Here is a 13,638-nt window from a genome sequence, read left to right on the forward strand (position 1 = left end):
TGACTTAAGGAGTTGGAGCTTCAGAATACACAGTAAAGTAGTATTAGGCTTAGCTCCAGGACTCCTTTTTTACTTTCTGTTGCACTTTCATGCCATGTTTGGTGGTGGTAGGTCCAGTTCACACCTGGAGACTGTTGGTCACCCTCTCTCAAAGCAGGGTAGTAGAGTTGGTAGTCATGCTTAGTAACACTACTTGCCTGTTTTTCAGATCATTGAGCATCTTGTGACACAAAAAGTTAATTAAGGACCGTAGTGGCTCAGAACTTTTTTATTTGCAATTTTTTTAATGTCTAGAAAACTCAGATCTTTTAAAAGTGGAACAGCTGGATGTAAATATCTACTTCCTCCTCCCCTGTCATTATTCTAAAATGGGCAGAATCAGCAGGTTTTTAGGAGATGCTGGGAAAACTGGCTAGCCTAAGGGCAAGATGGCTGGCTGGGAAAAATATGTGGCCAGAGAAGTACAGCTGAATTTACTGCCTTACTGACATACTGGCCATAGCAAGTGAAATTGCTGAGTTTGTGTTAATATTTTATTGTGCTTTTAAAGACTTCTTGGAAGGTTTTTGTTATCTATGGGTACTATTTTTATCTTCATTTATAAATCAGCAGGTGTTCGCAGGCCTGTTGGACTTCCATCCTTTTGAGACATTTATGAGTAAATGTTTCTGGCTGTCATAATTTTAGTTGGTCAAGTCCATGTTAATTGTTGCACTCTGTGCAGTTGTTCTAACATTTAATACTGCCTGTGAGTAGGTTTGATTAAAATCACATCTCTAGGTGCACACTAAATACCTTTGATACCTCACCTACAAACAACTGCAGAATTGCTGGTGAGAATGACAGCTGCAGGCAATAAATGAGGACAGTAATAGAAGTCTCAGTGCTGGAGAGAGCATCATAAATCATGAGGTGAGAGCAGTGTGTGTGCTGACAAATCGGTGAGCAGCTGCAAACAGCATTTTCCAGGTAAGAATTATTGCGCTTGCTCCTGATAAGTGCTCAGAAACCACCTCTTCCTTGTATATGGGTGACTTAGCCCCTGCATGGGTAGTCACGGTGGTGTAAGTCATTGAGCTTCAGTATTTTGACTGGGAATGGCGTTTTGCATGGTGTATATTGTACACTGGACCTTGGTTTTCATCCAAGGTGTATTCAAGTGCAAGTTTTTTCTTTCTTGGAGGAAAATCCCCATGTGTTTTACAGCTGACAAGTTATTTTATTTTGTTTCCTCAGAGACTTCAGAGAAGTGTTCTTGACAGGTGAAGAGAAGGAGATGTATTTGACTGCTTTTGAGCTAACTTGATTTGCTAGCCCTTGCTGGGGGGATGTTGGGAAGACATGCATATGCCTCTTCAAAATAAATATGGGGGGGGGGGAAAGCAGCGGAATGATGCTGAATAGGTAAAGGAGATAACAATCTAGTCACCCAGAAAACTATATTACTCTTCTACTGTGAGAAAAATTAAAACTATTTCAATGAATAATGAGAGGAAACAGATGGTGAAGAGCTAACAACTGAAAAAAATTTTGAACACTAAAAAATAAGTGTCAAACACATGTCCCATATTGTAATTATAGCTAAAAGCATAACATGACAGAATATGTTTTAAAACTTTGAAGTTTTATATATAATTAAACCTTAATTTCTTTGTTTTTTGTTTAATTGTCTTTAATCTTGATAAATTAAAGGCTTAGAAGTTTTGACAATCAGAAGTTACTGCCATGTTCCTTAGGTGAGTGAGTTTGAGACCAGCGCTGCACTTCAGATAGGTACTGCAGTTGGCAGACATTCATGGCTTTAATATGTGGTCTTAGAAGACTACCTGTTTGAATTCATGTGCTTTCAGTTTGTCTATTACAGGATAAAATTTGCTAACACAGATGAGCTTGTCGTGATTGCAGTGTGGCCAGGCCAGCTCCTGTCATGGGGAGCAAGCTGGGTGACTGGCAGAGGTGTGGGGTTCCACCTGGCTCTCTGCCTTGGGGATCACACATTCAAAAAGCAGGAGTCTTGTAAACATCAGGAGTTGTAACAAGCACTGCCACTGCTTCTGGTACTGCAGATGTGATAGCAGTGAAGCATGCCTGGCAGTGGTGTCCTGTCTCCTCTGTAAAAGCTGTAACTGAGTATTGTCTGCAAGGAGTTGAGGTGGTGCTTTCAGTTTAGCTCTTCTGTGCTTATGGTTAGGCTGCAGTTGTCTTCCTCTGGTACTTTAAACTGTTTACTTGAATAATACAAATAAAACATTCCTAATAAATGGTCCTTTAAACACAATAATCTAAATATGGTGAAATGATGGGTCCCCATTTACCATCACACCCCCCACCATGCATGTGTGCTCACAAACACTGGTCAGCAGGATCAAGTCACTGATTGAGAAAAGGTGGTTGGTTGGTTGTTTTGTGGGTGTTTTTTTTTGTTGTTGTTTTTATGTTTTTAGTTTTCTTTTGTGTGACTGTTGTTGTTTGTTTGTTTTCTTGTTGAGGTTCTTTTTCAGCTGAATTACCTATGACTGATACCACTGGCTGCAAGACTGCTTAGCTCAGCCAGGCTCTTGGAAGGGCCAGGACCCAGCACAACAGCCTTCAGGCTGTGACACTTCCCCCAGGGTCCCCAGCTACCTCGCAGTTCCCTTAAACAACAGTAAGATTTTGCACACACCTCAGCATTACACCAGCCTCATTTTCCAGGAACACTTTTTTCCTTCTATAGAATATTCGTCTGAAGTTGACAAGTGTCCAAGAGAAGTTATTTTCCTGTGTTTTTATGATATTTATGTAACATACATAATGTGTTCAAACAGCTCTTAATGTGCATTTTTGTTGAAGTCCTCTTGAACTGAATACCACTTTCCAGCCTCACTTGATTTAACACTGAAGTTGCTGAAGGGTACCATTCATCGGCTGGTGGCACAGTGATTTCTAGAAAACAAGCTAGAGTATGTGCAGCTGCTCAAGCTTTGCTGCTAGCAGCACAGAGCTCTGACTGTGTTGTCCCTGGCGTGGCCACAGTCCTGCCCTTCCTTCATCCCCTCTGTCAACAGGAGGTCCATAGGGAAGGTGTGTGGGTGCACCAGGTCCCATATCTCTCACCTGTCTTTTCTTTTGGAAGATGGTGAGAATTATGTGTCTTGGAGGTGTTGCTGGCCAAGTCACTGGCACAGGGTTGGTTTGCACCTCGAAAGGTAGGGTGAGTGATTAAGGGAGTAAGAGGCCACTGCTAGCCAGGATTGGTGGCTTGAGTATGGGACAGTGTCTTTAACGTTTTTTCTCCTTAATTTCTCCTGGCCTGGAATAAACAATATTGTTAATATTGTCGAAGCTGTGTCGTGATGCCCACCAATATAAACATGCTAATCTGTGAGAAAGATGGACAATCCCTGTTTCCATCCTCAAGCTGTGGTTTCACTCTGTCAGGACTACTTAAGCCTCTGGGTTGCCTGCTGCATGTTATTCCCACCCTTATGCTGCGTTAGCATCAATGTTTGTGCAGTCGTACAATGAATCAGGCTGGTGAATGGATGCAGATGAAACAAAAATCCCTTTTGTGTTTCTTTATCAATTCTTCCTTTTGCCCCCAGCCCCTTGGATCAGTTCCCCAGCCTCCTTCCCTCTGTGGCTACACAAATTGTCATGCGAGCACCATGCAGGCAGCAGCAGAGAACTGGGAAGCTGAGCCATGTGGCAGGTGTGGAGGTGGGAAGGTGTGTTTTAACTGGAGCTCCTGCCTAGGAAAGTCAGATGGATCCACAACCTCACAATTAGCAAAAAAATAACAAATCCAGCTCTGAAGAAGATTGGATCAAGTGATTAAAACCACTGTTTTGATTTGCATAAACTTGTTTTCCTATTAGCACCAGAGCATCTGTTTCTGGGGGCAGGTAGATTCTCACTAAATTAAAATAAATTGTGTTTAACCTTCCCCTACACTGGGCACCACTTCTTTTCTGTTAATACAGCCCCTGGGACTGGTCAGGAGTCCTGAAAGGAAGAACTGAACAGATTGAGCTTAACTCTACAGCACTGTGCCCATGCGGGACTCCAGCTGGTTCCTTCCTAAAGCCCTTCACTGAGTATATGACCTTGGGAGGCTAGTGGCCTCTGCCATCTCCAGCAACTCAAACCTGGAGAAGTTAAATGATTCTGGAAGTCCTTAGTCTTGAACTGCATCATTGGTTCATGGTTGAGGGAGCTGGGAATTGTAGCGGGGCCAGGGCTACCCACTGCAGAGCCTGTAGCCCCCCAGCAGCCTTATGCTGCCCCATGCCCGCCTGGGCTGTGTGGGAGCATCCTTGTTTCACTGCTGCCTGGTGTGCTCCTGGGCTTGGGATGGGTAGTTTGTGGTTGCTGGAGAACCTGAACTATGTAAAGCTCTCTCATACCTTGTGCAAGGTGGGGGTTGTTCTGTGTGATCTGGCACTGAAACCAGCTGCAGTACGCTCTGCTGGTTAATTCTTCCAGTTTGGACAAAGACCCCCCACCGCATGGCTCTTAGAAATGTTTGCAGAAGGTGGTTCTGATTTCCACAGACTGCAAACCCTAATGTGGACTTGATGGGACATGTTGTGTGTGGTGTTTTTTTATTTTGTGGGGGTTTTGTTTGTTTGTTTAATGCTTTTCAACAGAATAGATTATTCCCTTTTCTGTCAAACTGGGACATGGGAACTCTTTACTGTATAATTTGACAGGAGGTAGTGCTAAGCTTGAAGCCTATCCTTCCCTATGGTTGGTGTGGCAAGCAGATACCTCTAGAACTCCCATCCGCGGCAGACAAAGCTTCACTTTATTGTCATAACGAGCACAATAAGATAGAACGCTAAAACCGGAGAGGGGGAGCCAGGCTACTGTTTGCAGTGCTGAAGTACTCCTGCTAGCATCTGTTCTTCCCACCCTTTCCTGCGGGAAGCCAGCGGCTGGTGGGCGACCTCTTGGTGCAGGCGGTCCAGCACAGGCGGCTCCTTTCTGGGAGCTGCGGCCTCCGCTGAGGCCAGCTGGCAGCAGCCCCTGGCTTCGTGCCTCTCCCGCTCCCTGCTTGATTTTTTGCTGCTTTAGAGCTGTGTTTGGGGGCTGAAGTGCCACAGAAGGAGCTGTGCTGAAATGGTGCCTTTTGCACATTGTGTGGTGCCTGGCACGATGGGAGCTCCTGGTGGCTGGAGCTTCTGGGCATCATGATAATACAAATAACTCTTATTGTTAAGCTAAGCGTGTTGTCTAAATACCAGTTGTGGTTTTAAATTATTTTTCCTTATGTTCCTTAAGACCATGGTACGTTGCGTGTCTTTGCTCTCTGTTTTTAGTGTTATTCTGTAGTTCCAAGTGTGGGGGCTTGAGCTGAGGCATCAGCCCAAGACTGGCTGTATTGCCTTGGGGTTTGCAGAGTAAGTTGCTTTGGTTGGCTTGTGGGTGTAGTAGATTAGTTACATCTGTGGGGTGCCTTACGGTCCTAGGGAATTAAATGTCCTTCTTGGATATTTGGCACATGTTAGTTATTATAGGGTGTTCCCTCTCTTTCTGTCTTACACAAATGAGGTGCCACAGACCTGTTAAACAGAAATGCATAAAGCAGTCATCCTCAGTTTTTGGAGAGAATGTCCCCATATAAAAGCAAGTGCAAACCTTAAACTGGCCACTATTTGTGTGCATTTAACTGTGGATCCTTTGAGCAACCTCGGTGAAGTATTCTCCTGAAACATTTGTAATGCATGAAGTTAGTAAGTACATGCTTATGCAGGTGACGTGGGTCTAGGATTTTTTCCTACATTGTGAACAGATTGAGTAGATTTCTTTTTGGGGGTACAACACAGCATAAATTTCTTATGGTTGAGAACAGAAATTGTGAGTATCCTCATGTCTTGCTTTCATTTTCTGTTAAAATCTTGTTTTTATATAAAAAATGAATTTTGAAACATGCTTGTTCTTAAAAAGCAACTGATTCTTGAAAATGCTTGAAACAGGCCCTTATTCCATTAAGGGCAGTGCTTGCTATTTCTGAAAATTTGACGTTTTCAAATAATAGGAAACGAGGCATCTAGAAATCTCCAAATGCTCTGAAGTTTTTCAGGTTTATAGACATTTCTAAAAATCAAGGTCACAGAATGACTCTTTTTTGCAGAGGTTTTGCTTTTTCCTTTCACAATTGATACTTTTAATTAGATTCCAAACAAATCACCCTACTCACGTCTTTATCAGTGTCAAGATATTAAGAACAACATAGCGTAAGCCTCTTCCATTAATATTAATTGTGGTATTTTGCAACTGTATCTGTTGAGCAGCACTTAATGAATATAGTGAAATGGTATTGTTTAAAATCCTTTTCATTAATATATTGAACTCTCATAGCATATTACTGAAACCAGTTTGTATACAGACATTTTATTTTCTTTAGCCTTATCCAAGGCAAGAGATTGTGTGCATCCATTAATGTTGTTAGGGAAATTTGGGCTAGAATTTGATAGGATGCTGTATTTTGGTAGCTGCGGGAGCTGTACTGATTTCACGTGAGACTTTTGTGTATTACTAATAAAAAGTTGTAAAATACATTATTGAAGCACAAAATACACATTGAATTTTCTTTTAAAAAGAAAATTGTTTGGTAGATTTTGACTGTTGGTGAATCACTCTGCCAGGCTTTGTGGTTTTAAAGCCAAAATACACACTTGAAAAAAACTTTTTTTCTATCCTGTTTCACTGTCAAAGGCTCTACACAGAGGAAACTGGCAGATGAGCTGGTGTACCAGAGGAAATAGTTAAAGTAGCTAAGCACAAGGGCTATCAAAGACATAAAGCTCTAAAAGTAACGTTCGTATTAACATCACTAGCTTACTATTTTTAAATGTTTCTTATGACTGATGCTGAAGAATGAAGAGGCTAGAAAGTATGATATTTGACAACTGGAAAGCTGAGCTGCATACAGCCAATTTATTTATTTTATTTATTTTATTTTATTTTAAATTTTCTTCTTTCCCTTCTGTATTCTACAACCGAGCAGGAAAGGCAAAGACCAGGCTCAGCCCTGCTTCTTGGGAGCTAAGAGCTGTGCCCTGCTCTGGGGATCCAGGAATGGAAAGCTGCCGCTCATGCTTGCGAAACTTCTTTTGTATCTTTCCAAGTTTTAATCATTGTGAATAAAGCTTAGACTATTAAAAAGGTGTTGGGTGTTTTTTATTTTTTTTTTAATCCTGAAACTCATTACAACATCCTGCCTGTAGAGGTCAAAGGTTTATCCATGTGCACACCAGGGAAATCACCACTGAGGCACATGAGCTGCCTTGTTGCTAACTCCTGTCTAAGTTTTTTGTAGGGAAATTATAAAATGGGTTTACAGCATTCATTTGGTACCCTGCTCAAATTAATCTGTGTGAGATTTCAAAATATGTAGTTATTCAAGTTTCAGTCTCTGACAATGTTTTTGCAGAATGCTAACCACTTAAAAGCAGCTTGGGGTTTTGGATTTCTATGTTGCTGCTCCTCTGTTTGCAAGCCAGGCAACGCAGGATAGGGATAATGCATGAAACTGAGAAAACAGCTCGCTTCGTTGACCCCAGCCACTCGAGAACCAGGTGATGTACTGCACACAAGATAGGAAAATCCAAGTCACAATCCTGTAAATATTTATGTACATAGTTAAGGTTAGAAATAAAACCGGTTTTTTAAACTTAGTTGAACTCCTTGCGCATAAAGTTAAGACTGTAAATCTTTGCAGTCTGGAACATATTTCACGTTTTTAAAATATTTAAAGTACTTTCAAAAGTACTCTTTTTAATTTAAATACTGCAAAGCCCTGTGCTGCACCAAGATGACTACAGCAATGGGTAACTGGTCCCGGCAGCAGCAGGCAAGGTAACAGCTGCCTTACCGACCTGCGGGAGCCTTTTGTCTGCACGTTGGGGCTCTCTCCGGGAAGAGTTAAGTGTTCAGTTGGAGGGCAGGAGGCTTGGCTTCGGGTCACTGAACTCGGGGCTGCGGTTGTCTGATTCAGCTAATTCTTTCCCTCCAGACTTCTCAAGTAACTTTGAACAGATTGCTTAGGCTCCCAGTGCCTATGTGTCCCAGTAATAAAATGGGGTTAATTATGCAATCTTGCAGCTCTTGCCTGGACTTCCCTAGTTTTTGTGCAGAAGCTAGTTTCACAGTGCAGCTGTAAGATAAGTATTTTGTGAGATCCCTGAAAGTATGGGTGTTAGGCTACCTGGAATTCATAAGGATTATGTTTTTGTAGGGTCTCAAAATCTTGGCATATATGTCCTTCTCTTGAGAGCTGTGGTTTTTACTTATTTTATTAGCTCCCGGTGTGAAGGAAGTGATGTTATCCTAGGAACCTGCTGTCTTCATTCAGGCTTTCAGAGTATTTTTGTGTGTGTATACATATACGTTTTCTTAGTAGTGAGTGACTGAAAACATGTGCAAGCCAGCCATGTGCTGATGTTGCGCCGACTCCGGCTCTCAGCCACCCGCCCACTTTCCTTCCTTCCTTCCTTGGAGAGCTGGCAAACAAATTACAGCCTCAGCGCGTGTGCTGCTAAGGCAATGGCCCGCTGGGGAAATAGATGGGGGAGAACATTTGGATGCCAGATCAGTGTCTCATTAGGCATCTCTTAGTGTATTTTACAAGTCTGCAGACAAACAGTAGTTAAGACTCAGACGGAGGAAAAATGTATATGCTCCCTGCAGGAAAGGGGGTCTGGGAGTCTGTTGGGGAGAAACAGGGGTGTTGCTTTTGCACCCAGGTGGGTCCCACATGGCCGTTCAGAGGTGCAGTGGTGTGCCTTAAAAGCTGTTGGGCAGGAGGGGGTGGGTGGCTCTCCTGATGACAAATTTTAAAATGCCAGATTAATTCACTGCTTTCTGCTTGATGATAATGTTTAACAACAGATCCTGCACAAAATGTTGGGGTACGTGTGGGGAAAGCGTGAAACTGGGCTGAATCTACCCCAAACCTATTCAATGAATGGTAATGTGCAGCATCATAGGGTTGAATAAGATTACTTAAAATGTGCTCTAACCGGGGGTTAAAGGAAACATTAAGCTTATGTTTCTTTGTTGCTGTCATTGCTGTATTAGAGTCTTAATGGTAATGTTTCCTTTCTTTTTCACAAACAAGATGTCCTTGGCAGTTAATGACCTGCTTACAGTCTTTGGCATGGCTCCGGTGGGGAGGGGGCATTTGTCATGTTTATTCAGTAATTTCACATTATGGAAGGAGATGCTCGACACTGACTGCAAAGAGACAGCGTGTGAAGGAGTGTAAAAGGACCTCACATCCAGGAGATGGAAGAGAGTGCCTCCATTTCAGGGGGAGTTCCCCCCTGAGTTGAAACGATGCAGAAGAGGATGGCGGGGGGGGGGCATGACATGGGCTGATTTTAGGGGGTCCTTATGCGGTGGCGACAGCGATGCAGCTGCCTGGTATTGTGGGGGCAGGGAAGAGCAGCTGGTCCCTCGCCAGCATACTCGGGTGCTTTTTTGTTGTGCAGCTGTAAACTGAATGGCTTTGCTTCAGCAGAGGAAAGCTTGCCCCTCGGAACCCGTGTGACTGTCCTGTGCAGACCCCCAGGCAGCAAAGGAGGATCTGGGGCAGGGAGGGGAACCAGCCACGCTGCTGCCTTGGCTGCCATTCAGTGAATAAATGGTTAAATGTAGCTGTACATCTTATATATATCCAAAAAAAGCCATAAATAAGTAGTACCAGGCCTTCCTGACCCACCTCATAATTATTGGCCAGATAGATGTTTAGCATGCTTGGTCTGCAAATACTTGGAGCCGAGCTGTGCCTCTGTGTACTGCAGCTGTGTGCTGCAGAAAGGAACTTAATGAATTAAACCAAAGCTCAGAACTCTTGGCTTTAAGATATTTTTTTGTTTTTGTGGGGCAAGAGAGGGACTAGTTGTTTGGTTTTTTTTGTTCTGTGTTGTTTGGGTGTTTTTTAAATCTGGGATTGCTATACAAAGAGATGTTACCTGTGAATTGCTGTGCTGGTAATCAATAAGCTGGTGCCTTGCGAAGAGTTTCTGGCTTTGGAGCAAGTAATTTGCTTTTTAAGTTGCTTGGTTGTTTGGGTTTTTTTGTGGTGTCAATTGTGAGGGAGGTGCAAGTAGGTGAGAAAGAATCAACACAGGTCAGTGGAGGGCTCCTGTTGCAGTTGCTGCCGAGGGAGTGGCAGGGAAGCTGTGGCCACGTGAGCAGTAATTTTATTTATGTTGGTCCCCTTTCAAGCTGTCCCAGTAAATCTATTTTCCTTGTCACTTTGTAAATCATTATATAGGATTAGGCCTTTTACCGGCTTTTAAGAATTCTGCAGTCATTTTAAGGACTTGCTCCCTCCCTGGCTCAGCTGAGCGATTCCTATTGCTGGTATTCCTCGCTATTTAAATAACGCCAGGCCTGATTAGGAGGAAATGGTCTCTGGAAGGCAACCGACATTTTTGAAAGCACTGTTCCACAAAGGAGACTTTGAACTGCACTAAGACTTTACAGTTAAATAGTATTTTGAATGTTATAGTTCTAGTGTTTTCCTATTGTCATGGGAGACTTGGATCAGGTCCCAGGATTGTGGTTAACTTTGCCTCCACACTTAGGCCTTATTTATTACCACTGAAGGGATGAATTTAAAGCTACTTCATGTCTTTTTATTTTTTTTCCCCCGCTTTTTTTTGTTGTTAACTCTTTAACATTGAGACCTCTTTTTTTTAAAAGGCCTTCAAGTCTGCTAACTTGTTAACAGAGGGGCAATAAAGATGAGACATCTCTTGGGTGTGGCAGTGGTTTTGGCATGGCTGTGGCCCCCCATGGCCACCTGCCCATACCTCGGGCACCACATGTCCCTCCGAGCTATGTGGTGAGGGTGTGAGGCACCCTGTGGCGCCTCTGGAGCGAGAGCAGTGGAGGTAATTAAAAACGTCGCCTGGAAGGATGAGGTGCTGTGTGCAGCAGTCAGAGTTAGGCCCACGAACAGCGAACCCATGAAGAAGTGCAGGCTCTGGGCCGCGCTCGGCCCCCCGCCCGCAGCAGGCTCTGGGCTGCGCTCTGCGGTGAGCTGGGGAGGCGGCACCTGCGGGGCATCCAGGCTGCGGGTGCCTCAGCGCCGCAGGTGCCAGCAGCCCTGCCTTCGCTCCTGAGGTGGAACAGCAGAAACCTTTATGCTTCAGTGGGGGAAGGCCCAGAGATTCAAAGGGATATGTGATGGGAGACACAGCTCAGGTTTGTGGTTTTCACTTACAGAGGAGTCCATTTTCAACCGGGGGCCTCCTGGAGGCACAGTTTAAGGGGCAGTTTTGGTGGAGCAAGTTTTTTAGTAAATAAAGTTAATGGTTTAAGGACATTCGTGTGTTTACTAAGCTCACGGAAAGCTGCATGAGGTATGATAATCAAATTAATTAGGCGTGGGTTTTTCCTGTTCTCATCCCCCCCTGCTCCAGGATTTATTTGGCGTAAGGTATGATTTATTTGACATCATGGTATCTGCATGCAGTAGTTATGAACTCTTCCTCTGAGGACGCAGGGTCTAGGGCTGCCCTTGGTCAGTGCAGTCTCCTAGGGCCCATCTTCCATTTGTATGTACTTCCTGCCTGTTCCCAGGAGCCTAATTATTAATATAATAATATGTAATAATAGCTTATCGGACCAGATTATGTTAGTGTAACTTGCTTTTACCATAAGTCAATGTACATTAAAAGTGTTTGTTGGTTTAAGTTGAAAGCCTGGGTATGTTTCTCCGCTGAACAAATGTTCCTTTCCAGCTTCCAAAAGGACAGAAATCCTTTTCTATTTAACGATGTTTAGTGTCTGCTAAATTCAAAATAAATATGGTTTCATAGTTGCATTTTTGGCCCAGGTAAAAATGTAATAAATGAAGCGTGAGGAAGGGGAAGAACCTAATCAGATGCTAAAGAGACTTCATGAATATTAAGTACTTTCCACTTAAGCAGTCTTTCTAATAATCTGAAACTGTAATAACAGTATGACTGCCTGCATCTGCACCAGCTGTATAAGAGAGATAAAAGTCCCAGTTTAACGTGATTTTAATCAGCTTTCTCATGCTAGCGTTCGACCTACAGAAGTCATCAATTTGCATGTTAGAAAACACCTTTGTAACAAACAGGACTGGCTGTATGTGCAAATAAACAGTGTCAGTGTCACATGGTTCTTGATCTAGGGATTAATGGAGTTTATGGATGGATGGTAGTTTAAATACTTCAGTTTTTTTGTTCCTTTCCCCCAAGGTATTCAGCCTTGGTGCCTAGAGTTATACTTAGTGATTCAAGAATAAACCTGTAAGTGCACGTTGAATATTTTCTGGTAACTAATTGTAGGAACTGTTTGTTCCCAAGTTAATGAATTCCTTGTTAAGTGTTGCCTGCATTCAGTTGGTTACATATATTGCAGAATTATTGTAATGTTTTGGGTTTTTTTTAATGTGTGTGTTGCAAATATAAGCTCTGCTAGTAAAGTAAAACAAGTTTCATTGTGAGTGTCCTCTGAACTATCTGTGGATATTTAAATTTATGCTTGTTATGACCAGGAAAATGCTTGGAAAGCAATTGTGTTTTCCTGTCTGGTTTGCTTGTTATTTTGTATACCCCAAAAGGGACTGCTAATGAAAGTTGTGCTACTTTTTATGCCAGATACAAGTATCGGTGAAAGTTTTGTACAGTTTTAAGTGAATACCTAGAATAGTGTTTAAAAACAAGAAAGAAAAAAAAAAAACTCAGCCCATGCTAAACCTCCTGCTTTGTGCTTGTCTGTTTGATTTCCTGCTCAGAAGGGCTGGTCTGCTCTGCCCCTTCCTCTGACATTTCTGCTTCTGTTTGGGAGCTGCTGAACCATTTGCTGTACTGATGTGAAGCAGGACTCCCTTCATTTGCTCTTTGCAGTATGAACTGTCCCTCTGGCATGCATCAGGTGGGCATTCTGGAGCCAGGCTCTACCTCTAAACTTGTTAATTGAAGCACAGTTAAGACTGGGATCTGTTTTAGATGATACTGTCCATATGTGTTTGCTCATTGCTTGGGAAGGAGAGCCTGGAAGTAGGATGCAAGCTAAGTCAACCTCATATATGTTCCTCAAAGGTGAAGATGCTGCATGCCTTTAAAATACTGGACTGCAGGAAATCAAATGGAGCAGCATTTTCTGCCACTTGTGTAAGCTCTGGGCTGCATTACACAATCTGGAAGCAGCTTGCTACTCTCGGTGCATTGGCTAGTGGTAGGTTTATTTTTTCTGTAGTGCTTGTAATTAGAAATCTTGCTATGCAGTTAAGGAGTACTTTCTTCTGTAGCAGGTTTTTTTAAGCGTTCATATTGATTGGTTTGAAAATCTTCTCTAATAACTCAGACCTCAGTTCTTAACTCAAAATGACTTAATTGTCGTAAAAATAAGTGAGTAAACCACTGGTAATAAAAGTGCTTGAAAATGCGGCATTTGGAAAAACAGAAGTTAAGAGATTAAAAATAGAGAAGCAACTGTATTTCTCTCTTGCTTTTTTTGGGAAGATATGGAACCATAATATGACTTGTTAAAAAAAACTGACAGCATTTATTTGTTTTCTTTCAAACCTAAGAAGTGATAGGAATACTTCACTGTTAGATGTCATTGCCAGGCTCACTGAAAGAAAAAAAAAAAAATACTAACTTTGGGGAC

The 13,638-nt window shown here is 42.6% G+C and overlaps 1 protein-coding gene across 2 annotated transcripts in view; it reads left to right on the forward strand.

Moving 5' to 3' along the window:
- ZMIZ1 (zinc finger MIZ-type containing 1) overlaps positions 1-13,638 on the forward strand; it is a 345,681-nt gene that overhangs the window by 12,831 nt on the left and 319,212 nt on the right. The gene's annotated exons all lie outside the window — the stretch shown is intronic.

This window comes from Apus apus, chromosome 4, assembly GCF_020740795.1.
Source record: "Apus apus isolate bApuApu2 chromosome 4, bApuApu2.pri.cur, whole genome shotgun sequence".
NCBI classification, from domain to species: Eukaryota; Metazoa; Chordata; class Aves; order Apodiformes; family Apodidae; genus Apus; species Apus apus.